This window comes from Podarcis cretensis (assembly GCF_951804945.1).
Source record: "Podarcis cretensis genome assembly, chromosome: 3".
Classification (NCBI taxonomy): domain Eukaryota; kingdom Metazoa; phylum Chordata; class Lepidosauria; order Squamata; family Lacertidae; genus Podarcis; species Podarcis cretensis.
The window spans coordinates 4,481,028-4,506,693 of record NC_137172.1 but is presented as its reverse complement, the minus strand read 5'-3'; the positions used below and the strand labels follow the sequence as shown (position 1 = coordinate 4,506,693).

Sequence of the window (25,666 nt, the reverse complement as noted above, 5' to 3'; positions counted from 1 at the left end):
GCATGGGAGGAGGAGCTAAATAATGTATAGAGGCTGCTGCCAAGTGCTGTCAGAGAGGCTTTTATCATTGATCCGAAAGAGGGGTTGGAAGCGCTCCGTCACGGCACATTCCAAACAGATCAAGGGACGGAAGGATAACCCCGCCGCGGATCACGTCTAACTCCTTTCAATGCCAGCTTCCCTTAAGGATTTGGTTTTCCGATCACCTGGCTATGACAACAAGGGCGCTAGAATGAGAAGCCTGGACTGAGATCATCTCATGTCTCTGATAGCTGGTTACCTAACCACCAGCCTTTCCCAATCTACCAAAAGAATCGTGATCTCCTTCTCAGACCCAGCTAGGAGACGAGGAGACCATCTCTCTTAACAAGAAGTGGCAGTGAAGTCCCTTCAGCAAATAAATCTGATCTGCAAGCTTTTATGAGAATCAGGGTCACGGGACCCTATTATGGCTCCCATTGTTAAAAAGTCTCTCCGGCTTTTCTCATTAGTTTCACTGTAGCTGCTCATCCATTGAGAAGAGATGAATGGGAATGGCCTAGGCTGAATCATCCCTCCAACATCCAGAATATACCAAGGCGGACCATTCATTAGGTAAAGGCAAAGGGACCCCTGACCATTAGGTCCAGTCGCAGATGACTCTGGGGTTGTGGCGCTCATCTCGCTTTACTGGCCAAGGGAGCCGGCGTACAGCTTCCGGGTCATGTGGCGAACATGACAAGCCGCTTCTGGCGAACCAGAGCAGCACACAGAAACGCCATTTACCTTCCCGCCAGAGCGGTACCTATTTATCTACTTGCACTTTGACGTGCTTTCAAACTGCTAGGTTGGCAGGAGCAGGGACCGAGCAACGGGAGCTCACCCCGTCACGGGGATTCGAACCACCAACCTTCTGATTGGCAAGCCCTAGGCTCTGTGGTTTAACCCACAGTGCCACCCGTGTCCCTTACAGGCCATTCATTAGTCCACCTCTAAAGGATGGCAGCTCCCCGTGATATTTCCCAGGCCTACACTTCATGTAGAAGAGGAGGTGCTGCAGAGACAGGCCCACCTACAGGAGTGCAAAAATCCAGGCACCCCAGTAGCTTCTGGAAGTGTAAAAACCGGGCCCGGCATGTGGAGCCCAGGGCTGCTGCAATTGCAGAGAAGCACATTTTCCCTCTTCCTAGCGCCTAGAAAATCTCATCGGCTCGAAATTTAGCAAGAAGGCTTTGTGCCCCTGCCTATATGCATGGCCGAGTCCCAAAAGCAAGGCTCAGCATGGACCCAATTCTCATCCTGAAAAGTTCGGCAGCCAGAACCTGTAAAGTCATTGACAGTCTAAGTCCAAGCCTCGACCGTCCAAGCTGTTTCGCACAATAATTGTATCTGCAAAGGCTAGACAATAAACACCCAGAGTGTGAAGGGAAGACGTGTATCTGTGGATTGCTGCAAGCGATCAGAGCTCCCCGGCGCATTGTTGTAGCATGTTTAGCATTCTTCACCTGCCCTCCACATTTTATGGATTTGTTGTCAGAAACATGTAAAATGTGGCAGGTCTAAGTGGCATAGCAAGCGAGTCCCAAGGACAAGTAAATCGTTTTATTTTACGTCGGAGCCCTTTTATTTTACGTCGGAGCCCTTTGTGGGCTGATCGTTGGACATGTAAGCGTACACATTGAAGGGGAGGTGGCTGGAGGCAACAGAAGCAGCGGTGCCTCTCTCCCCCCCCCCCCCCCGTTCTGCAGATTTTCGCCCCTGAGCTTTCGTTGCAAGCCTTTCGCCATTCCCAATATAGCCGTGTTATGGAACACTTTACTTCAGGGCAGATCAGCTGCTGGAGCCTGGCCAGTTGACAATGTCAGCTCAAAAGCAAGGAGGAGCGTTTATCTCCATGTTAACACCTCCCACAGCAACGCTTCCACGTAAAATCCCAGCCAACATAGCAGCAGCGGACTTGAAAATCCAGAGTGCTGCGTGCAGCTCTCCTCCATCGCCCAAGGCTCGTTTCTCTTTTACGTTACAAGGCATATTCTTTCCTCCACCAAAACAACCTTCCCCACCTGCTTTGAGAAGACCACAACCAGGCCTCAAAGCAGCAAAACCTTTTGAACTCCGAGAGAGCCAGGACCTCTTGGGAACTGAGCACCGAGGCATCTTCAAAGGAAGAAGGAAGGAAGAAAAGGATGTACTGTGGAGGGAAAAGCAAAGGATGCAAGGCCTAGATTGGAAAGGGAGCTTTCGCAACTTTTGACACTGCCAGGATAGAGGGGGGAGTGAACCATCAGACCCCAGACCCAAGGGCACAAAACAAAAATTGGTATTCTGCAGCTTACTAGGGTGGTTCGGTTTACCCTGTGGATTAAATAAGCACGACTTAAAAGGCTTGGCACAAATGTGGAAGCACATCACGGAATTGCTACACACTTGATAAGCGCCAGCTGAAGATATAAACAGATCCCCGAGCTCAAAAAGAAGCGAGGGAGCCACGAATGCTCTTATCTGTAGTGACTCATTCCCCAAAACACGCCAGGTCTTCAAATTATTAGAGGAAGCGTTGGGGGTTTCACATGCCACTGGGTGGTTCCCGCTTCCCGTGCAGCGAGTACCTACGCAAACATGCATCTGGCCGATGGTAGCCACGGCATGAAACCAACAGAAAAAGATTGTGGAAGACTGAGAGGCTGGGAGTTGCATAATAATAATAATAATAATAATAATAATAATAAATTTTATTTATACCCCGCCCTCCCCGGCCAGAGCCAGGCTCAGGGTGGCTAACACCAGTAAAATTACAGTAAAAACATAATAGGAAAGAAAAACCAATTTAAAATACAGGTCAAAACGCAATTTAAAATGCAGCCTCATTTTAAAGTAGCCCATAGATCAAAACCATAAGGGAAGGGAAACATAAAGGTCAGACTGAGTCCAAACCAAAGGCCAGGTGGAACAGCTCTGTCTTGCAGGCCCTGCGGAAAGATGTCAAGTCCCGTAGGGTCCTAGTCTCTTGTGACAGAGCATTCTACCAAATCGGGGCCAGTACTGAAAAGGCCCTGGCCCTAGTTGAGACCAATCTAACCACCTTGTGACTTGGGACCTCCAAAGTGTTGTCATTTGTGGACCTTAAGGTCCTCTGTGGGGCATACCAGGAGAGGCGGTCCCGTAGGTACGAGGGTCCTAGGCCTAAGAAGGTGTGAGTGTCCTATTCCAGCCAATCATCCTCCATGAACCTTGACCCTTCTCTTATGCTCAGGGAACCCCGGACATCCCTGCCACCATCTAGTTGGGCCCTCAAACCCCAACATCTCCCGCACTGTACCTTTTCACATTCTGCTCTTGGGCTCAGGCCCACAGACTGCCGTCATCAGGGACGCACATTCCCCTCACCGCTCCACAACTTCGCAGCACGGAATGCCGATCTCCAGGGGTTTGCCTCCTGTTTAATACAAAAACAAAACAAAAAAGTGATGCTTGCTTAGATACAGACCGGAGGCTTTCTGCAAGAAAAGGTTCTGCCTCGGCGTGTCGGCTGGAAACAAGCCTGGCAGTCATTCCATCAATGAAAGGGGGAGCGGTGGGGGGAAATAATGAGCCTAGGTTGGGACACAGAGACCTTCCTTCATGAGGGAGCTCAGCCAAGTGCAGAGAGGCTGGATAAAATGAACGGGCAGAGGAAAGCCCTTTTCAATTCTCCGTTCCCTATACCCGATTCCATCACTTGCCAAACTCCCTAGTATCTCTGGTTGCAATATGACCTCAGGGAACCTTTCCAGATGTACTAACTGGGGCTGATAGGAGCTATGGCCCCAAACACCTAGAGAATACCAGGCTGGAGACGGCTGTCTTGACGTAAGGGCAAAGTTGCACCCATAGTGCACAGCCTAGGACTCTCGTACCTATGGGACCGCCTCTCCTGGAATGTCCCACGGAGGACCTTACGGTCTTCAAACAAAAACATCTTGGAGGTCCCGGGCCACAGGGAGGTTAGGCTGGCCTCAACCAGAGCCAGGGCTTTTTCGGCTGTGGCCCCGATCTGGTGGAACGCTCTGTCCCAAGAGACTAGGGCCCTGCGGGACTTGACATCTTTCCGCAGGGCTTGCAAGACGGAGCTGTTCCACCAGGCCTTTAGCCAAGGCACAGTCTGACCCTCTCCTTTGGTAATCCTCACAGAACTCTAGCCCAATGGTTGCCATTAATTTGATTCTGAATTGATTTTAGAATGGATAGATTTTAGAATGCTGTGTTACTTTTATTGTTGTTAGCCGCTCTGAGCCCGGCTTCGGCTGGGGAGGGCGGGATATAAATTATTATTATTATTTTTTAATTTAATTTTTATTAAATTTTGACATAAATATATTTCACAAACGTACAAAAGACAAAATGAAAAAGAAAAAACAGAAAAAGAGGGGGGGAAAGAAAAAAGAAGAAAAAGAAAAAGAGGGGAAAAAAGAGAGAAAAACATGAAATACATGCAACTTTAATGACATTGATCGACTTCCCTTCATCTCGATTTCGGAAAATATTACCTTATTTATCTATCTGCTGTGTCTATTCCTTAATAAAACTTTTTACGTAGTAAGCATTATCTCATGCCTACTGTGATTTCTGTAAGTACATATGTGTTTCTGATCAACATTTTGATTTTCCCCTTGTCTCTATTTCCATATATATCCTAAATTTATCCCATTCATTGTTAAATTTTGCACTTCTTTGATTTCTTATTTTCTGTGTCAATTTAGCCAGCTCCAAATAATCGGATAATTTAAGTTGCCACTCCTTTAGTGTTGGGATTTTTGGTGTTTTCCAGTACTGTGCTATGAGGCTTCTGGCGGCCACCATTGCATATTGAAAAAAGGTTCTATCTTCTTCTTTGATATCCTTACCAATTATCCCCAGCAGGAAGGCTTCGAGTTTTTTTAACAAACGTATATTTAAGAATTTTTTTTAATTCATTATAGATGGATTCCCAAAATTTTTTGAGAATCTCGCACGTCCACCACATATGAATGAATTCGCCCTCCTTACTCTTACATTTCCAACACTGTTTATCGCCCGTTCTATACAATTTATGCAGTTTTACCGGTGTTATGTACCATCTGTACATCATCTTATACATGTTTTCCTTTAGTGTCGTGCAAATTATTATTATTATTATTATCATCATCATCAATCATCATCATCTCAATCACTTCAAGCATTATGGGTGGAGAAAAGGCATGTTCAAATGCTACTCTCCCCCCACCCCATAAGCAGACCAAAGCAATGCAAAAACCACACAGGTCACTTCCTGATATCACAATTTTGCAAGAGGGATTCAGTTGCATTCTATCAAAATCCACAAAACATGGATTTCTTCTGCATGAAAAGCATATGCTACGTAACAATGGGCTCCCTCCTGTTACTCCTCATCCACCGATTCAATGGCAACATGAGGACATAAAGTCTCCTGTTACTTGGTTAGACTGGAGGATGTTCTGATCCTCACCTATCTCCTCTTTTTCATAGAATCATAGAATCATAGAGTTGGAAGAGACAACAAGGGCCATTGAGTCCAACCCCCTGCCAAGCAGGAAACACCATCAGAGCACTCCTGACATATGGTTGTCAAGCCTCTGCTTAAAGACCTCCAAAGAAAGAGACTCCACCACACTTCTTGGCAGCAAATTCCACTGTCAAACAGCTCTTACTGACAGGAAGTTCTTCCTAATGTTTAGGTGGAATCTTCTTTCTTGTAGTTTGGAGCCATTGCTCCGTGTCCGCTTCTCTGGAGCAGCAGAAAACAACCTTTCTCCCTCCTCTATGTGACATCCTTTTATATATTTGAACATGGCTATCATATCACCCCGTAACCTCCTCTTCTCCAGCCTAAACATGCCCAGCTCCCTTAGCTGTTCCTCATAATGCATCGTTTCCAGGCCTTTGACCATTTTGGTTGCCCTCCTTTGGACACGTTCCAGTTTGTCAGTGTCCTTCTTGAACTGTGGTGCCCAGAACTGGACACAGTACTCCAGGTGAGGTCTGACCAGAGCAGAATACGGTGGCACTATTACTTCCCTTGATCTAGATGCTATACTCTGATGCAGCCCAGAATTGCATTGGCTTTTTTAGCTAATTTTTTAGCTAATTTTTGCTTCCCCAGAGACAACCACGTGTCTAAAGTCCCTTCTATGTCCAGTCTCAGCCAACATACATGCTTCTCTGCTGAAACTGTGCATGCAAGACATATGCAAACTTTGTTATAGGAGTTCTAAGGTCTCAAATATGAGGTAAAGGACCCCCGACAGGTTAAGTCCAGTCGCAGACGACTCTAGGGTTGCGGACCTCATCTCGCTTTACTGGCTGAGGGAGCCGACGTTTGTCCACAGACAGTTTTTCTGGGTCATGTGGCCAGCATGACTAAGCCGCTTCTGGCAAAACCAGAGCAGTGCACAGAAACGCCGTTTACCTTCCCGCTGGAGCGGTACCTATTTATCTACTTGCACGCTGATGTGCTTTCAAACTGCTAGGTTGGCAGGAGCTGGGACCGAACAACGGGAGCTCATCCCATCGCGGGGATTCGAACCACCGACCTTCTGATCGGCAAGCCCTAAGCTCAGTGGTTTAGACCACAGCGCAACCCGCATCCCTGCACACACATACGTAAGTGTATAAACCACATGTCTAAAATAGTACAGGAAAGCAATCCAAAGGCCATCTTGGCTCTTTAAAAGACTCTAAATATTTCCTTTGCCTCCTTAATCCCCTTTGCCTGAGAATAGGTAGGCAGATAGTGATCAGGAGAAGTTCGTGAAGGGATTCTTTTCCTATATCTATGAACCTCCTTTGTATTAATTGTCAACTGAATTAAAAAACCACAACACTTCAGTCTCAGGAGCCACTGCAAGCCTAGCAGACGGAATCACAGAGCTGGAAGGGACCAAGAGAGTCGTCTAGTTCAACTCCCAGCCCTGACACTCTGAGATTAAGAGCCTCATATTGCTCTACCGAGTGAACTATCCCAGCTTCTTCACACAGTTGCAGAGGCAGTGGCGATGGGAGAAGGAAAGGCAGGAACCTGCGAAATCACCTCCCGAAGAGCAGAACACCACCCAGCACATCAATCCTATCGCTGCTAGAGCTGTTCGACATGCAAGAAGTATAAAATGCCTTTGTCAAGCGCAGGGGAAGCCAAAGCCATTGCCTCCTCTACAGCCTCTGCCAATCTGCTTAACTACTGATGGGTGCTTGCCTGTTTCTAAGAGCCCCCATGCCCCCTGCAGAGTACGTGTTTTCCCATGGAGAGGACCCCAGCCTCAAATCCCAGCCTCTCTGGTTAAAAAGGCAGCAGGGAGCTCAACTGGAAAGAGAGATTATACGACGCAGAGCCAAGTGGGCCAGCATCTGAACAGAAGCAGGCTCCATCATCCCAGCTGTTCTGTGAAAGGCAGGCCACAGATTAGAAGCGGCGCACGGGTTGTCCTTGCAAAAGCAAGGCTCTTCAAGCAAGCAGAGCTCCTTCTCCTTCCATTACAGATAATCAGAGCGTTGCAGCTGCAATACAGTTTCCCGGATTGCTATCAATAGCTGTAAACTAAAGGATCTTAAGCTGTTCCTTATCTGATTCATGCTCTCCCGAGTGCAACTTGCTGAAGAAAAACAGATCAAACGCTCCAGCCCAGTACGCTAATCTAAGTGTGGCTGACAAAGCACATTTAGGCACAGTTGATATTTTCTCCCACGGTTACCGTTGTTCTGCTTGAAAAGCTGGCGCAACACCTGTAGGATGCCCTGCTTTTAACAGGAATTGCACACACAACTGGAGATCAAGATATAGGACTTGTCTCCTAAGGGCAACTATTGGCTTGGGTTTACAAACTGGCCCTAACTTGGAGTGGCCACCAGCCCCTGCTTGCCAGAGTGGTGCATGCTCTAGTTATCTCCCACTGGGACTACTGCAATGCGCTCTACGTGGGGCTACCTTTGAAGGTGACCGGGAAACTGCAATTAATCCAGAATGCGGCAGCTAGACTGGTGACTGGGAGCAGCCGCCGGAACCACATAACACCAGTCCTGAGAGATCTGCATTGGCTCCCAGTACATTTCCAAGCACAATTCAAAGTGTTGGTGCTGACCTTTAAAGCCCTAAACAGCCTAGGTCCAGTATACCTGAAGGAGCATCTCCACCCCCATCATTCAGCCCGGACACTGAGATCCAGCGTCGCGGTGCAGAAAATTCCGACAAAAGAAAAAAGTAAATTAAATGAGATAATAGAAATAGAAGAAATAAGAAATGCAATTAAAGAATTAAAAAGTGGAAAGACGCAGTAATTTGTAATCCAAATTGAAGTGTGCAGATGGGATTATGATGATCATGCGAGGTGATACCGCTTGACAAAGAGGAATCCGTTGCCTCCCGGTATTTATTGCCACCCATTAGCTGCACTATTTTCAAATCAATGAAATGTTTAAAAAAGATCTAAAACTAAGAGGTTTTGAGGATAAAGAGTCGAAATTTCAGAAAGAAATAGTAAACAGTGATTTTAAAGTTTTGGCTAAAATGTATAAGATATTATTAGAATGGTATACAAAGGATGAAGAAGTAAAATCGGTTATGATTGACTGGGACAAAGATTTTGGATATAATATACAAATGGAGGATTGGGAGAAATTATGGAAAGAAGGTTTAAGATTCACTGCATGTACAACAATAAAAGAAAATGTGATGAAAATGATGTATCGATGGTATGTAACACCAGTGAAATTAGCAAGGATGTATAAAGGATGTAACAAATGTTGGAAATGTAAAGAAAAAGAGGGTACATTCTATCATATGTGGTGGGAGTGTAAGAAAGTAAAAAGCTTTTGAGAAATGATATATAACGAATTGAAGAAAATGTTTAAGTACACTTTTGTTAAGAAACCAGAAGCGTTTTTACTTGGTATTACAGGGAATGAGATAAATAAGAAAGAAAGGAAGCTATTTTTATATGCAGTGACTGCAGCAAGAATACTGATGGCTCAGAAATGGAAGCAAGAGGAGCTACCTACATTAGAAGACGGTCTCATTGAAAACAACACAGATAGAAATTAAAAACAATTTAAAAGAGGAGCCCTCTCTGCTGAGCAGCAGCCGCAGTCCCACCCCAAGCCCCACCTCAATCCAGGTGGAGAGAGGCAAGGGCAGGGCCCTTCAGACCTTCAGCAGGCCATCCTCCTGAGTCAAACAGGAAACCAGAGCAGAGAGTCTCCAACACCCCAACCCAGCACTTGGGTTTTGCTGTTTGCGCCCAACTTTTGTAGCTGGAGTCAGTCCGCATTCCACTCTCCCAGGCCAGATGGGAAAGGGCCAGCAAGGCAAGGTGCAGGTCTTCCAGGGCTCACAGCCAAGACGGTCTCGTCTAAAACAACACAGATAAAAATTAAATGCAAGGGCAGGCTCCTTCAGGCCCTCAGCAGGCAGTCCTCAGGGTTCCTTCCAGTTCTACAATTCTGCGATTCTAGGAAGTGCACCACTGTGTCCACAGGTCCAATAGTTGCTATTAACAGTTAGCAACAGCAACTGCAGAACAGCCACTGGCAAAAGAAACACGCAAGTTTGGAACCAGTAACTGATGGGGTTTTTTTTTTAGTTAAAACTGGGATTTAACTTTTCACACAAATGATACAAGGCGGCGGAATCACAGAAGAAACTGTGACTGCTAATGGGTGGCAATAAATACCGGGAGGTAACGGATTCCTCTTTGTCAAGCGGTATCACCTCGCATGATCATCATAATCCCATCTGCACACTTCAATTTGGATTACAAATTACTGCGTTCACTCCTGAAAGCGCCCCGTGGGATTTCCAGTTTCTGGTTGCACTCACGCGTTCTCATGCTTCATTATCGCTTTTAATTTGTCAAATGCTTTTTGCGTCGTTCCACAGAGGACAAGGCTATGTTCTGCCTCCAACGCCAGAGACATCGGAATACTAGGAAGCCGGACTGGATGTGCCCTCGTCCCGATTCAGAAGTCTCTTCTTACATCAACCGTGACACAGAACCACAAATATTATCAGTTTACAATGGGAGAGGGAACTGGAGGGCAACTGCCCTTCTAAGGATCACAAAACCACGGAGGTTGAACACAGAGGATGGATTCCACTGTTCCATCCACTGAACCATAGCATTAAGAATCCAGAGAAAGGGGACACAGCATTTTTTTACAGACACTTTGCAATGCTTTCTGGTATTTGCAAATGCTTCCTTTACTCTTTCAGAGGGGACGTAGTCAAAAGGTGTTTTCTTAGCAAAACACATAGCGGTGTCCCAAAGAACTCTGTGGTTTCCTGCCCTGCAAGACAGAGATGGCTACTTCAGCAACGCACTGTGGGGAATAATTACACCTGGGTAGTAGGTAACACACAGTGGAGGTCAAAAAGACAGAAACGGTACCCTAATCAAACACGATTATCGGGCGATAAAACGGATAATAATAATAATAATAATAATAATAATAACAACAATAATAATAATAATAATAATAATAATTATTATTATTATTTATACCCCGCCCTCCCTGGCCAGAGCTGGGCTCAGGGCGGCTAACACCAATAAAATAAAATCACAGTAAAAACATAATAGGGGGGAAAGAGGGGGGGGAACCCAATTTAAAATACAGTGGTGCCCCACAAGACGAATGCCTCGCAAGACGGAAAACTCGCTAGACGAAAGAGTTTTCCGTTTTGGAGGTGCTTCGCAAAACAAATTTCCTATGGGCTTGCTTCGCAAGACGAAAATGTCTTGCGAGTTCCTGTGGGTTTTTTTCCCTCCCCCCCCTTTTTCTAAGCCGCTAAGCCACTTATCCGCTTATCCGCTAAGCCGATAAGCTGCTAAAAGCCGCTAAAAGCCGCTAAACCGCTAATAGCGCTAATCCACTAAGCCGTCAATGGGCTTGCTTCGCAAGACGAAAAAACCGCTAGACGAAGAGACTTGCGGAACGGATTCTTTTCGTCTTGTGAGGCACCACTGTACAGGTTAAAATGCAATTTAAAATGCAGCCTCGTTTTAAAATAGCTGATGAATCAAGACCATAAGGGGAGGGAAACATAAGGGTCAGACTGAGTCCAAACCAAAGGCCAGGCGGAACAGCTCTGTCTTGCAGGCCCTGTGGAAAGATGTCAAGTCCTGCAGGGCCCTAGTCTCTTGGGACAGAGCGTTCCACCAAGTCGGGGCCAGTGCTGAAAAGGCCCTGGCCCTAGTTGAAACCAATCTAACCTCCTTGAGGCTCAGGACCTTCAAAGTGCTGTTATCTGTGGACCTTAAGGTCCTCTGCGGGGCATACCAGGATGAGTGTGAATGTACCTGTTACCCACTAAACCCATTGGAATGATAAACAGAAAAAGGTTGGGGTTTAAATGGAAGATTCTCTGGCAGAAGCAGATTAGCATTTTTAATTAAAAGTGTGGGGGCACACAGAGAACCTCACAGGTGAACTGAACCCCAGGAGCCTAAAAAAGTTTCAAGTAATGGACTATGTGGAATTGGCTGAAATGACCGGCAGAATCCGAGACCAGGGAGAAGAGTCGGTGGAAGAAGATTGGAAGAAATTTAAAATCTATCTACAGAAACACTGTAAAATTATTGAATGTTAAAGACGTTGGAATAAAATGAAGTGGTTCTAGTGATAAGGTAAAATAAGAATATGCAAGAAGGGATGGATATTAGATGAAAATTTGAAGTTAGAATATGTGAAGATAAATAATTAAGGGTAAAAAAATGAGGTATGAATTTGCTGAATAAATTTTTAAATGGAATACAAAAAAGGGAGGTGTGAGGAAGTCACAAAAATAAGTAAATGAATGTAAGATATTATAAAAGAGGGATTTTTAGGTTGTTGTTTTTTACTTCTTTCTTTTTATGTTAAATTTTTGGTTTTTGTATTTTTATATTTTTTTCCTCTTGTGTGTTATTACTTTGTAACTCTTTTTTGTTAAAAATTTAATAAACATTATTTTTTTTAAAAAAAAAAGTTTCAAAGGGGCCGACCAACAGTGACATTGGTTCGCCCAAACAGTTGCCAGGCCAGACTGCAAATTTCATGTCAAAGCTTCCCTGGAACGCGTCTCTGCTTTGTCAGTGAGCATTCGCATGTCGAGCTTCTCCAGAGGTCTCCTCTTTGCCCCATCCTCACAGAGAGAGGTAAATACCAAGGCAGGCTAATCGGGAGCTGCCTAAAAGGGAACTCGCCTGCAAATGACAAATGGCAAGAGGGAAGCAGAACGCAATGCATTCAGGATGTTGATCTAAGCTGACACCGCTCGTCATTCCGGCTCATTAAGCCCGGCAGCGTTTCTTCCCTGCCAAGGAGAAACGACTTCATCAAGGGAAAATTCCATCAACACCAACTCCAAAAGAGGGGAGAGGCCGTCCCCCCCCCCCAATGACAGGAGGTGGGGAGAGGAAGAAAAGAGGAGAGGGACCCTTTGCTGAGCAACAGCCCAAGAACAATTATTCCTGGGAAGCAACGGAGTCTGCTAGGGAGATAATTCAGAAGATGAAATACCCACAGCGCTGGTTCCATTATGCACGGCACTCCGAGAGATGAGACCCGGCTGTCTGCAGGTTCAAGAGCTGAGCTGCCTTTTCCACCAAAGAGGGTAGGAGAAACCCACTTCTCTTAGGAAGCGTGGATTTCACAGCCACACATCAGCTCTAGACAGGGTCTGGGTTTGCATCAGATCTGCTGCTTTTCTGTTTTCATCTGAACGTAGGAAGAGACCAAAAAGCCCAAGTCCAGCATCCCACATTCCCCCAGTGGCCAACGAGCAGAACAGTAGTGCAACAGTGCGCTGCTCACTCATGTTCTAAGCACACAAGCACAGCAGGCGCAATCGCTCCTTCCCTTCCGCCAACCTTCCCAGCGGAGACCCCAGACCTTCAACTGCGCAACCTCTGGGGGAGCTGCAATCCTCTCCTGCCTTTTCCAATTACAAGAGCTCTCTGCATGGGAAGCCGGCCGTGCAACCGTACGCAGTCGGTACGGGTCCCAAGCTAGCTCCTGTCATCCCTGCGAGTTGATGGGAGCAAGGGGGAAGAATCGCATTAAGAATACATGTCAGCGCTGCTATAGATATTAGTTTTGGGCTGACAGCAGGACGCGGATCACAACCGACTGGAGGCCGAGCTGCCGTGGGCCGCGACTGTTCCTGGCTCTGCCGCAGCGCATGCATGGCAGACAACATTTCTCGCCATTGGCGTCTCCGTGGCACCGTGCCCACACTTCAGCATCGTTTTAGTCATTCCTGGCTTCCCGGCGCAGTGCGTACACCTGGGTAGGCGAACAGCAGAGAGAATGGCATGTTTCGGAAGGAGGCTAACACTAGTCCTCGCCGCGGGATCACATTCACCCGGTGCTATACCAGCTGCACTGGCTCCCGGTGGAGTACAGGATCATGTTTAAGGTGCTGGTTTTAACCTTTAAAGCCCTATATGGCCTATGGGACCACCTCTCCTGGTATGTCCCACGGAGGACCTTACGGTCTTCAAACAAAAACATCTTGGAGGTCCCGGGCCTCAGGGAGGTTAGGCTGGCCTCAACCAGAGCCAGGGCTTTTTCGGCTGTGGCCCCGATCTGGTGGAACGCTCTGTCCCAAGAGACTAGGGCCCTGCGGGACTTGACATCTTTCCACCGGGCCTGAAAGACAGAGCTGTTCCACCAGGCCTTTGGCCAGGACACAGCCTGACTCCCTCCTTCGGCAATCCTGACAGAACTCTGGCCCAATGGTTGCCATTAATTTGATTTTGAATTGATTTTAGAATGAATTGATTTTAGAATGCATTTCAATTAATTGATTGTGATTATATGTAACTGTGTTATTTTTACTGTTGTTAGCTGCTCTGAGCCCGGCTTCGGAGGGCGGGATATAAATACAATTTTATTATTTTTATTATTAGTGGCAAGGCAGAAGTTGAGAACAATGGGAGGAAGCAGTGCCCCTCTAATAAGCAGAAAAGAAAAAGAAGAGTTTGGATTTGATATCCCGCTTTATCACTACCCGAAGGAGTCTCAAAGCAGCTAACATTCTCCTTTCCCTTCCTCCCCTACAACAAACACTCTGTGAGGTGAGTGGGGCTGAGAGACTTCAGAGAAGTGGGACTAGCCCAAGGTCACCCATGTGGAGGAGCGGGGAAGCGAACCCGGTTCCCCAGATTACGAGTCCACCGCTCTTAACCACTACACCACACTGGCTCTCAGAGATTAGACAGAGGCTGCATGGGTTCCACCATCACCACTGTTCCACCACTCATGATACGCAAGTTCTTTCATTCCAGCTAGGCCAGCTGCTATGAGCTAGGCCAGCTGCTATGCCAGGACTCACCCAAAGGGGCAGGAATCTTAAGGGGTTGGTTGCCAAGCTGGGCCAGCAACAAGCTACTGAGCCCAGTACTCAGTTTTGCCGTATTTGGGTACAAGGAAGAACGATATGCAGCTCATATTCTTGCTCTTGGCACACCAGGCCCAAGAAACGGCACCGTCTGAACCATCTGGACACCTGTTTTTATTATGCACTATTGCAGCTGCTTCTTTCGAAAGCTCAGATTAGCTGGCAAAGGCTTTCCCTCCAGGAGCTGATCAGGCACACATCTCCTTGGCTTCATCAGAACTCTTGATACTGGAGTAGGACTTTCTTTCTGGCCATTCCTTGCCGCCGATAGAAGCTCTACACCAGTCCTTCTATCCAACGGACGCAAAGCTTGTCTTAGTTCTAGGACACCAAAGCTTTCGCTTTCAATTCTGCCATGGACTCGTGGAATTTCAGGTGTTGTTGTTTAGTCATTTAGTCGTATCCGACTCTTCGTGACCCCATGAACCAGAGCACGCCAGGCACTTCTGTCTTCCACTGCCTCCCACAGTTTGGTCAAACTCATACTGGTAGCTTCGAGAACACTATTCAACCATCTCGTCCTCTGTCGTCCCCTTCTCCTTGTGCCCTCCATCTTTCCCAACATCAGGGTCTTTTCCAGGGAGTCTTCTCTTCTCATGAGGTGGCCAAAGTCTTGGAGCCTCAGCTTCAGGATCTGTCCTTCCAGGGAGCACTCAGGGCTGATTTCCTTCAGAATGGAGAGGTCTGATCTTCTTGCAGTCCATGGGACTCTCAAGAGTCTCCTCCAGCACCAGAATTCAAAAGCATCCATTCTTCGGCGATCAGCCTTCTTTATGGTCCAGCTCACACTTCCATACATCACTACTGGGAAAACCATGGCTTTTACTATACGGACCTTTGTTGGCAAGGTGATGTCTCTGCTTTTTTAAGATGCTGTCTAGGTTTGTTGTTGCTGGAATTTCAGATTGTGCTCCTTAATGGCATTATCTAACCCCAACAGGGTTGTTGGGAAAGCAGATGTTCACACTAGAAGAACTCCATGAAGAATACAGAGCACCAGGATTCTAGATTTTCATCTTCCTGTACGGGACAGGCGTGATCTTTGTGTCACATGCTTTAATGGAGGGGAATAATGTGTGTCCTTCTACTGAACATCTCATCAACACAACACAGAGAGAGGTCAGGGTTCTTCTCTCAATGCAAGCCTAACCCTTGTATGTCCACAGGCCAACAGAACAGTCCAAGGACACAAAGCCATGTGTTACCTTACTTTTACACAAGGACTCAAGAGAAGAAGCAAGCAAAATAATAAATTAATAATAATAATTTTTTATTTATACCCCGCCCTTCCCGGTTCAGAAAACCGGGCTCGGGGCGGCTAACAACAAATTTAAAACGCTTAATTGATGCAACAAAAAACAGCATAAAATACAGTATAAAACGTGAATAACAATAAATTCAGAATTCAAAAATCAGTTGAGGGGGGAAATCCATCCAATAAACATTAGATGATCACCAGGGCTAGCTAAATTAGTCCTATTTGGGACTAAAATGAGCCCACATCCAAGCAATAGCACAAACGATCAGCTCAACTGGATATAATAATAATAATGACAATAATAATGATTATGGTGATGATAATGCTAATTTATTATTTATACCCTGCCCATCTAGCTGGGTTTCCCCAGCCACTCTGGGCGGCTCCCAACAGAATATTAGAAATGCGATAAAACATCAAACATTAAAAACTTCCCTAGGTGAAGGTGGTGCCTTCAGGTGTCTTCTAAAAGTCAGGTAGCTGTTTATTTTATTGACATCTGATGGGAGGGCGTTCCACAGGGCAGGCACCACCACCAAGAAGGCCCTCTTCTGCCTGGTCCCCTGTCACCTCACTTCTTGCAGGGAGGGAACCACCAGAAGACCCTCGGAGGTAGACCCCGGTGTCCAGGGTGGAGACGCTCCTTCTGATATATTTATTTGGATAAACTGAGCTTGGGGTAGGGAGGAGAGTCTACTTTGCTCGTGGGGGTTCTGCTCGATTCTCAGATCTGATCCAGGGGAGTTTTGGCAGCAGGCCTGACTCCCGGGACGAATGCCCCACAGAGGGCATTCCAAGCTGTACAGAACGAAGGCCCCTGGGATCTATAATAGGATATCCTGCGGAAGCGAGAGAGTGCATTGTACGACACCCTGGGGGGGAATTACAGAGAGAAGAGGCCGTGCCGTTTCCCTTTCCTCACATTCATGCTGCCCAGGAGAATCTTTTGCTTCCACTGCATTGAAATCTGCCCCTTACCGCTCCCCCGGTCATCTTACTTGGCCTGGATCCGATGTCAAAGCTCAACACTCTCCCACACCCTACAAATCCATGGATTAGAGAATCCATGCCTTTCCCATCAAACCCTCAGGCCAACGGTAAAAGACCCCAACTACACATCCTCTCCTTCTCGTGTTACTACCCCCCCCCCCAAGATTCCATGGGGCATTCTGTACCACTTCAACACACTACCCCTACTGAGATTGGCTATTCTTGTTTCCTCCTAGGTCAATACCCAAATGTGCTCTCTGAGAAAGCTCGTGTTCCTGTGCAGTGAAGAGCACTCCATTTTTATTTTTAAAAAGGACATGTTCAGCGTATCTGAACAGGGCTGCTTTTTCAGAAAGGCAGTTCTTTCTTTCTTTCTTTCTTTCTTTCTTTCTTTCTTTGCAATTTTGAAAATACAGTGGTACCTCGGGTTACATATTACCTCGGGTTAAGAACTTTGCTTCAGGGTGAGAACAGAAATCGTGCTCCGGTGGCGCAGCGGCAGCAGGAGGCCCCATTAGCTAAAGTGGTGCTTCAGGTTAAGAAAAGTTTCAGGTTAAGAACAGACCTCCGGAACGAATTAAGTTCTTAACCCCAGGTACCACTGTAATTTTTATTTGATTTCACAATAGGGTTACCAGACGTCCCTGGTTCCTGGGGACAGTCCCCGGATTTCTAAATCTGTCCCTGGGAAACGTGGCAGCGACAGTTTCAGCAGCCCGGAGCCAGACTGGTAGCGCAGTTGGCTCTGGCTGGCTTCAGGAGCTGCCCGCTGCTGCTGCCACTGCCGAAGGGGAACCGGGGACGTCTGGCGGTACAGATCTCCTGCCCCCTGCCCCCTTTGTTTTGACAGATTGGGGGAAGCTCGGGTGTCACGAGTGGGTGGCATTGCCCAGGAGGGGTGCAAGGCATGCAGTTTCTCTGCCAGGCAAGGTGCAAAGCCCATCTTTCACACCCTGTGAAACATAAATGTGCAGAGTTTTTAAAAAACTGGGCAACAGCTGCCCACCCGCGACTTCCAAGCCTCCTCCAATCAGTCAAAACAAAGGGGGAAGGGGGAAGGAGATTGGGGGAGTCATGGGTGGGCGGCACACCATTGCTGTTTTTAAAAACCTCTGTGCATTTATGTTTCACAGGGTGCAAAAGAAGGGCTTTGCACCTTTATACAATACATTTTAGTGTATTTTTCATCCTTGTTGGAAGCCGCCCAGAGTGGCTGGGGAAACCCAGCCAGATGGGCGGGGTACAAATAATAAATTATTATTATTATTATTATTATTATTATTATTATTATTATGCGTGCTTGGGCCCAGGGTCTTTTGCCTCACCATCCCCACCACTGACTCCCTGTTGCTACTCAGCTTAAAAAAAAAAGTGTCCCCAGATTCATTGAAATAAATCTGGTAACCATATTTTACAAGCATAAAATTATAATAATACCAAACCCCACCCCACATTTAGAGTTTTCTCTGAATCTCTAGACTTTCCCCCATCCCCTCCATGGGTCTCATTGCCATCATTTCCCAATGCATGTTGTTTCATAGCACATATTTTTGTAATTGTTACATTACAAGTGTTATTAAAATCCTGCTAATGTTTCCATCCGCTTACAGCGGTCTCCCAATCAGGAAGGCAGTTCAATTGTAGCTGCAACTTCCAGAATAGCCCCTTGCTTGTCTTCCAACTGGCCATTACGTCTGGAGCCAAGGAAGAAGATGTGGAAAATGGGTGGCGGGTGACACTGCTATCCCCCAATCTAAATTGGCATTCCCATCAAAATGGAACAAGCAATGGCAAAAGGTTTCGGGGGGGGGGGGGACGACCCACCACGCACCACTTGACTGTTATTCCTCCTGTTCAATCAAAAATTACTTCAAACAATGGGAAACTGCCATGGGAAGTCGAGGTTATTGTACAAAGTCACTGGGCCCTCCAGGGTGCAGTTTCCTATTCTGTCCCCACGGACTCCGCGTTCTGTTCAAAGGTGTGGTAGGTGGGCTCTAATGAGCTCCGAAGCAGGCAGGAGAAAGGAAGGGAACAAAAGCAGAAGGAGTTTCATAGGAATTCAGCCTACTGCAGACCCCAGGAAGCAGTCAGGCCAACTCATAAGAACGCCAGTAACCTCTATTTATCACAGCAATTTCAAGCCCAATGAATATAAATGAGCCTCCATCTCTCCACGAAAAGGAGGAAAAAGTTATCACCAAAATAGCAGAGCTGAAAGGCGATCGGTCGAAACACCCTGCAAAATGCACCCAGTTTTCACTAATTGTGGCGAGAGAAGAAAAGCTACGTTGAGCAACAACACTTTTTTAAAACTGATGATAATAATAAGCTAAACAGTTGGAGGATCTATACAACTCTGTAACATGCAGAAAATAGCATTACTGGAGAAACCAAAGACTGGAACTGAGAGAAGTCGGGGGTGGGGTGGGGGGATGGGTTTTATGGGGGGAAGAAAAATGGGGGGGGGGGGGAAATAAGGATATGTTTTTGGAAAATATGTTTTGTTATAATTTTGAATAAAATTTATTTTTTTAAAAAAAAAAAGAGCAACAACACCTCACCACCTTATCCCCGAATGTCATGCTCTCACACACTTTAGTACTTCTGAAAATTCCCTGGGCAGCCAATGTAATTGTCAGCCTTATACCCACAACCATGAGGAGCAGAAACATTTATTTAAATTTGGGGGTGGGTAGCTGGTGCGAGGGGGACTCGCGACTTGTCCAAAGCCTTGTTGAAATCAAGATACACTATGTCCACAGCATTCCACTAATCCACCAAGTTTGCAATTCCATCACAAAAAGAAACTAACCTCTTTTCATAACAACGCAGATTTCCTTTCCAAAACAGCCAACAACAAAACATCTACAGATGACATTTAACTTGGTGGCACCAGCTCAGAAGCAGGCTACAAAGCACCATAGTGGCCTCCCCGGGGCACAAGCCTGGGCAGTGTCTATGGAGGTACACGTGGGTCCAAAGGAAAGCAGAGCAATAAGTTTAACGCCAACTTGGCTGCAGGAGTCGCCGGAAGGAGGCGTACAAGGTGCCGTCCAACCAACTTAGCCTCATGAAAAACAAATATATATATATATGAACAAAACAGACAAGCATGAGCTTAAAACTTAGCAGAGAAGAGCCCCATGTCGCCCCTAAAGTTTTATAGGGTATCCTGGCACAGTTAAGTCCAAAAAAATTTAGTATAATAGCAGTAGCAGGAATCATTATGACGTCTGCATCAAAATGATTACAAAGCCTGGCTGCTGCTTCCCAAGTCCTCCTCTCCCTGCGCTGGCTGCTTAAATTTTCACCTTTGCACATCTCTGCATCATTTTGGGACATTCCCAAATCGCTTCCCCAGTACCTTGAAGACTACCTCTTTCCCATCATCAGTGCTCAATTGCCTTCCCATTCTCTCTGATCAAGTTTCCTACAAATAAAGAGCCATGATATGAATGAGCAGCATGTACCTCCCCACAAGCCCCACAAGCCAAACCATGGCTTCCCACCTGTGTTAGAAACTCCGATATATAAGCTAGGTGCCAAATGGCGCCTTAGACTTGGGTTGCGGCCACCGCAACAGAATGCCTGTTCATCAGGGTCCCTTCCAACACTACAATTTTATGATTCTATGATTTCAGCTACATTGCTTGGCTGTATCTCGTTCTTACAACAACAACAACAACAACAACAACAACAACAACAACAACAACAACAACATATCATTTATGCCCTGCCCATCTCGCTGGGTTTTCCCAGCCACTCTGGGCGGCTTCCAACAGAATATTAATATACAATAGTCTATTAAACATTAAAAGCTTCCCTAAGGAGGGCTGCCTTCAGATGTCTTCTAAAAGTCTGGTAGTTGTTTATCTCTTTGACATCTGGTGGGAGGGCATTCCACAGGGCGGGTGCCACCACCAAGAAGGCCCTCTGCCTGGTTCCCTGTAACTTGGCTTCTCGCAGGGAGAGAACTGCCAGACGGCCCTCGGAGTGAACGATGGGGGTGGAGACGCTCCTTCAGGTATCCTGGACCAAGGCCACTTAGGGCTTTCAAGGTCAGCACCAACACTTTGAATTGTGCTTGGAAATGTACTGGGAGCCAGTGTAGGTCTTTCTAGACCGGTGATATGTGGTCTTGGCAGCCATTCCCAGTCACTGGTCTAGCTGCCGCATTCTGTATTAGTTGTAGTTTCTGGGTCACCTTAAACAATTCACTTGTCCCACTAGGCAAGAAGTGAGAATCACATCCAGTGGAAACGGTATTAACCATGGATTTTCGCATGTCTTTTGCTATGCACAAGTCAGCTGGCTCGATGGAGATGTCAGTTTGCAATCTGGCACCCAGAAATCTCCAGTACTGGACCCGCACTAGTAGCAAAACACCCCTGGCACCCGGGGAATTTCAAACACTGCTTTCACCTGCCTGCGTGCCAACCGTGAAGCTATGGGTATCGGCATGCAAACAAGGTGGGATATTAAGCTAATATATTAACCTTTCCAATCAGTTGTCTAAGAGGGTCTAAATAAAAAATAGACAACATGCCCAGTCCAACCAAGTTGATGTTGAAGAATCATTGCTTCAACACTTGTGATCTTTGCTATTTTCGATACACTGGTATTAGTTCACCTATGGACTGGACATGTTGTTTGGATACCTGATTATTGTCTTCCAAAGCTATTCCAAACTTAAAAATGGAAAGCATAAAGCTGGTGATCAACAAAAGAGGTTTAAAGACTGTCTCAAGGCAAATCTTTAAAAATGTAGTATAAACACTAACAGTTGGGAAACACTGGCCTGCGAGCGCTCCAGTTGGAAAACAGCCTTTACCAAAGGTGTCATGGGCTTTGAAGACGCTCAAACTCAGGACGCAAGGGAGAAACATACTAAGAGGAAGGCATGCTTGGCAAATCCACACCATGATCAACTCCCGCCCGGATACCAATGTCCCCACTGTGGAAGGACGTGTGGGTCCAGAATTGGCCTCCACAGTCACTTACGGACTCACTGTTAAAACCGTGTTTATGGAAGACAATCTTACTCGGCTACGAGTGATCGCCAAAGAAGAAAATCAAAAACTATTATTAATGGTGATGTTTCAAAATATACCGTAGGTGGGCTCTTTAATGCAACAGTAGTTGCAGGAAAGGTAAACGGTGGGTCCACCTTTGGGTAACAGCGAATGCAAGCAAGTAGCAGTTACAAGACAACTGGAGGACTTCATACTTTAGCAGGATAGATTTGCTGTTGATCAATATAAAATCAAGGTTTTTTTTCTTTTGGCAAATATGCATTTCATTATTTGTGTATGAATCCTTGTCATGGGGATGTAGTGGGCCGAAAAAGTCAATCTCATTTTTAAATAAAGATGCTGCAAAGAAACCCTCACTTAAGACTCAGAATTTCACCTTACCTCAATTTTGTGACCAGCCTGCAACCCGGAAAGAGCCTCCAATCTGTCCACTGGATGAAACACTGGAAAAACTTTTAATGTCCAGATTTCCCACCAGGAACAGGATTTTATGGATTATCAACAGGATCAGCTGCAAGAAGAGTTAAAAAAAGGGGAGATAATGAAGGAAAGATAGAGAAAGTAGTATTCTCTGAAGTCAGTTGATAGACACACACATATATGGACGGATAAACACATGGCAACTAGAGTGAGTCAGCAATTGGGCTGCTTGAACAGTAATGGAAGAACACGGTGGAGATAATAATGGCCTGTGGAATAGAAAAACCCACACAGACCGTCCAAGTGCATTTCTCAATGACAAGGATGAAGATCCAAAAGTATTAATACATGCTTAAGATGCAAATCCGCACAGGACGTGGGTGGCACTGTGGTCTAAACCACAGAGCCTAGGGCTTGCCGGTCAGAAGGTTGGCGGTTCGAATCCCCTCGACGGGGTGAGCTCCCATTGCTCGGTCCCTGCTCCTGCCAACCTAGCAGTTCGAAAGCACGTCAAAGTGCAAGTAGATAAATAGGTACCGCTCCACGCGGGAAGGTAAACGGCGTTTCCGTGCGCTGCTCTGGTTCGCCAGAAGCGGCTTAGTCATGCTGGCCACAGGACCCGGAAGCTGTATGCCGGCTCCCTCGGCCTGAAAGCGAGATGAGCGCTGCAACCCCAGAGTCGGCCACGACTGGACCTAATAGTCAGGGGTCCCTTTACCTTTAAGATGCAAAGCAACCACAAACTCTGGGCAAGAAAGCATTTGGGGCAAAAATAAACCATTCCAAATGACAACTGTACTTTTAAAATATGTTTAGCCTAGAGAAGAGGAGATATGAGAGCCATCATGGCTGCCACATGGAGGATGGAGCGAGCTTGTTTTTTGCTGCTCTGGAAGGTAGAACTCAAACCAACTAAGTCAAGTTACAAGAAAGGAGACCCCCAACTCAACATCAGGAAGAACTTTCTGACCGCAAGAGCTGTCCATCTATGGAATGGACACCCTCGGGAGACTGTGGACTCTCCTTCCTTGTAGAAGGTTGGATAGCCATCTGTCATGTGGATGCTTTAGTTGAGATTACTACATTGCAGGGGATTGGACTCGATGACTCTCTGGGTCGTTTCCAACTCCACATAGCACTGGTCTTGAAAGACCTGCATTGGCTCCCAGTACGTTTCTGAGCACAATTCAAAGTGTTGGTGCTGACCTTGAAAGCCCCAAACAGCCTCGGTCCAGTATACCTGAAGGAGCGTCTCCACCCCCATCGTTCTGCCCGGACACTGAGGTCCAGTTCCAAGGGCCTTCTGGCAGTTCCCTCACTGCGAGAAATGAGGATACGTGGAACCAGGCAGAGGGCCTTCTCGGTGGTGGCACCCACCCTCCCACCAGATGTCAAAGAGAACAACCACTACCAGACTTTTAGAAGACATCTGAAGGCAGCCCTGTTTAGGGAAGCTTTTAATGTTTGGTGCATTATGGTATTTTGATATTTTCTTGGAAGCTGCCCAGAGTGGCCTAGAGTGGCTGGGGAAGCCCAGCCAGATGGGCGGGGTATAAATAATAAATTATTATTATTATTATTATTATTATTATTATTATTATTATTATTACTACTACTACTACTACTACTACTACAATTCTATGATTCTAAATTGTAACCATCTCCTGTTCCAGGAAGAAAAGTGCCCAGTTTGGAATTATAAAAAATGCTCTCTCTCACATGCGCTCCCTTCAGCTTCATGGAATGAAGAGTTTCCTTTCCATTATATACAGTAAAAAAAATCTGCCACGCATTGTGCAAGTATTTTCCCCCACCGATAAGCCTCTCCTGGATTTTCAGTATTTAACACAACAGCCAATCTAGCAGCTGTTGAAAGAATGAATACCTAATCTACATTCCTTTGGGGAAATCTCCTTCCTTCTGTATCTCCTAGCTCGAAATAACTCAGATAAGCAAACTATGCACACTGATGACGCTGTGTGCCACAGTGGGGGGAGCAGCTTTTTCGAACAGAGAAGCAGGCGACAGGTTGTGGGTAGGGTCCCTCCATCCTATGCCTACACTCCCCAGACAACCGCCTCTTCCTGCTCCAGAGCCAGGCTAAGAAATAAGGGGGATAGGGAAGTGCTAAGCAATAGGAGAGGGGGTTTTCAGCATCCCTGCCCATCTCATGAGAGCCAGCGTGGTGTAGTGGTTAAGAGCAGTGGACTCGTAATCTGGTGAATCGGGTTCGCTTCCCCGCTCCTCCACATGCAGCTGCTGGGTGACCTTGGGCTAGTCACACTTCTCTGAAGTCTCTCAGCCTCACTCACCTCACAGTGTTTGTTGTGCGGGAGAAAGGGAAAGGAGAATGTTAGCCGCTTTGAGACTCCTTCGGGTAATGATAAAGTGGGATATCAAATCCAAACTCTTCTTCTTCATCCACTGAAGTTACAGAACATCCCTCAGTGCTGCTTCACCCTCTATTACTTATAAAGAGCACTTTGACTGTTTGTGTGGTTGTGCGGTCGCACAGCAACTCCAATTAGATTTTAAACATATAAATTTATTTATTTCCTCATAATTTTTGCAAATAGGGACGCAGGTGGTGCTGTGGTTTAAACCACAGAGCCTAGGGCTTGTCGATCGGAAGGTAGGCGGTTCGAATCCCCGCGGCGGGGTGAGCTCCCGTTGCTCGGTCCCTGCTCCTGCCAACCTAGCAGTTCAAAAGTACATCAAAGTGCAAGTAGATAAATAGGTACCACTCCGGCGGGAAGGTAAACGGTGTTTCCGTGCGCTGCTCTGGTTTGCCAGAAGTGGCTTAGTCATGCTGGCCACATGACCCGGAAGTTGTATGCCGGCTCTCTCGGCCAGTAAAGCGAGATGAGCTCCGCAACCCCAGAGTCGTCCACGACTGGACCTAATGGTCAGGGGTCCCTTTACCTTTACCTAATTTTTGCAAATGTTGAGAAGCAGCCTATATTCCGAGACAAGTCATAATGTGTAGCTCTGGAACTCCCTGCCTATTGACATCAGGTCTTCACTGACCTCTTTTTCGGCGCCTGCTAAAATCGTTCTTGTTTAGACAAGCCTACCCAGACATGTAGAATGCTGATGTATGCTTTGATTTGATTTGATTTGAGTTTATTGCTGGCTTTATCTTTCAAATGTTTGAAAGGGTTGCTTCTACTGATACTTTTATAGTTTTATCCTCTTTGAAAACAGCTTTGAGAAAATATTATGATGATGATGATTAACTTTACAATCCATCAGTTTGTAAATTTTATGAAATAAATTCAAATAAATACTCTGCCTGAAGTCCAAACGAGATCTATAGAATGCCTGTAGAAGCCCATTAGCAGGTTCAAGCAGCGCTAAATTTCCTTCTCCGATTTCAGAAACAACACATATCCATTTGTTCCTTTCTCTGGAAGCTTCTCTTAACACTAGAGACATATCTCTGATTTAATCACAGTTTCGCAACGCCCAATCCCTTTTTATCCTATTTCAGCATTACTCCAGTAAGTGCATGGAAGCAGGCCATGCCTTTGATGGTGGACGCATCAGCTTGGGGTCTTTAGATTAATGGTGGCAAAAAGT

The 25,666-nt window shown here is 46.2% G+C and overlaps 1 protein-coding gene across 3 annotated transcripts in view; it reads right to left on the bottom strand.

Moving 5' to 3' along the window:
- EXTL3 (exostosin like glycosyltransferase 3) overlaps positions 1 to 25,666 on the bottom strand; it is a 174,949-nt gene that overhangs the window by 81,720 nt on the left and 67,563 nt on the right. For 2 of the 3 annotated variants that reach the window (XM_079968579.1, XM_079968578.1), the window contains exons 2-3: positions 22,049 to 22,178; positions 3,299 to 3,415 (exon numbers count right to left, since the gene is read on the bottom strand). The gene's annotated coding sequence lies outside the window, so the exon portion shown is untranslated. The remainder of the gene's footprint in view (positions 1 to 3,298; positions 3,416 to 22,048; positions 22,179 to 25,666) is intronic. The other variant, XM_079968580.1, reaches the window with a different exon arrangement.